Consider the following 1677-nt stretch of genomic DNA (forward strand, 5'->3'; position numbering starts at 1 on the left):
TTCATGACACCCTAACTTTGCACATGCTATTCCTTAATCCTAGAATTCCATTCCCCATACTCTTCTACCCTCCTCCCCCACCCACCACTGTGATCATCTTCAAAACCCGGTTCGGATTTAATTACTACTAGGAAGTTTTCCTTCCTTTTCCAACCCTCTTAGTCTCATCATCATCACCCACAAACTCTACAGAATGTTTATCTCACCACGTAATAATCACATGTTTACGTGACTGTCCCCACATCACCCCAACCACCCAATGGTAGGTTCAGTTGCTTATTCATCTCTATATCCCAAAGCCAGCATGCAGGAGAAGTAAGCGGCATTTGGCCATTTGGCCACAAAGAGCTTTCTCCAGAGGACTGGTCCTAAGGCACTTGAAAGAGATTGGGTTAAACCATTTACCTCCTGTAGGAAACACCTTACTTGACAGCAGCCAATCCCAGCAGTTTCTGCCTTAGGCCAGACCTACCTAGGAGGTCTGAACTCTCCCCATCACCTCCCCAAACACAGTGCTCTTCAGCCCCCACAAAGGCCTCGGACTTTACCTGGGGAGAAGCAGCCTAGGGCCTTGTACTCAAAGTCTGGTCCTCAAACAAGCAACACCTACAGAATTTAGGAGCTAGTGAGATAAGCAGAATCTCAGGCTCTATCTCAGACCTCTTGAATCAGAATCTGTATTTTAGCAAGATCCTCAGATAATTCATATGCCCAATATTTGAGCAGCACTAACCCAAGGCACCCAAACAGAATTCTTCAGCCTAAAAGGTAACTTTAATAACAATACTTCTCATTTAAAATAATATCCACTAAGTATTTTACATCACTAAATCCTCAGAACAATTTGATCATGCCCATTTTACCAATGAAAAACTGAGGCTCAGAGTAGGTTGAGTACCTTTCCCAGGATCGCACAGCTCCGAAGTACCAGAGCCAGGTTTGAAGGTAGTTCTAATGAACTCAAGAGCTCTAATCCCCATAACCACACAGTATATGGCACCGTGCCATTTGCAAAGCTCTGTAAACACTTAGCCTTCAAGCTAGCCCAAGCAGCTCTGGAGACTTCTCCATCCCTTCATACAGCCACTGAACTGGTGCTTCTCTCTACCCCACTTACTACGTATACCACGATACCTCCACATACAGCACTGTTCCCGAGAGACTGCCAGTTCTCTCTGGGTATAGATTTTACGGGCTTGCTCAATAATTGTTTGATGAGTCACCGGAAATATCCCCCTCTGATCATCAAACAACCCTCTGAGGTCGGCTGGATAATGATTATTAAGTAAAGAAAGGTGAAGACACTGAGGTTCCCAGAGAAGTTCAATGACTTGCCCCAGATCAAAAGGAAGCCTCAGACCTCTGGGGATGGAAGTCAGGGCCCTGACTCCCAGGACAGATATCTTCTTCCCCACTCTTCCTCTCTCCTTGTGTTTCCCTCTTCTGACCTACATTATCAGGCAGTTAACAAAAACATCCTTTCAAAGAGGTCCCTCACATATGCATCTTCAAAAGGGGCTCTGCTTTACCGCCAGATGGGCCAAATTTAGACATTAACAGGAGACCACAAGGAAAAAGTGAGGAAACTCTGAAACCAGATACAATGGGCCGCTGGATGCAAGGAAAGGACCTCATCAGGCAAGAGCCTCTGACCACAGCAGCCCATCCAAGCCCCTA

This window comes from Pteropus alecto, unplaced genomic scaffold, assembly GCF_000325575.1.
Source record: "Pteropus alecto unplaced genomic scaffold, ASM32557v1 scaffold10, whole genome shotgun sequence".
Taxonomy (NCBI): domain Eukaryota; kingdom Metazoa; phylum Chordata; class Mammalia; order Chiroptera; family Pteropodidae; genus Pteropus; species Pteropus alecto.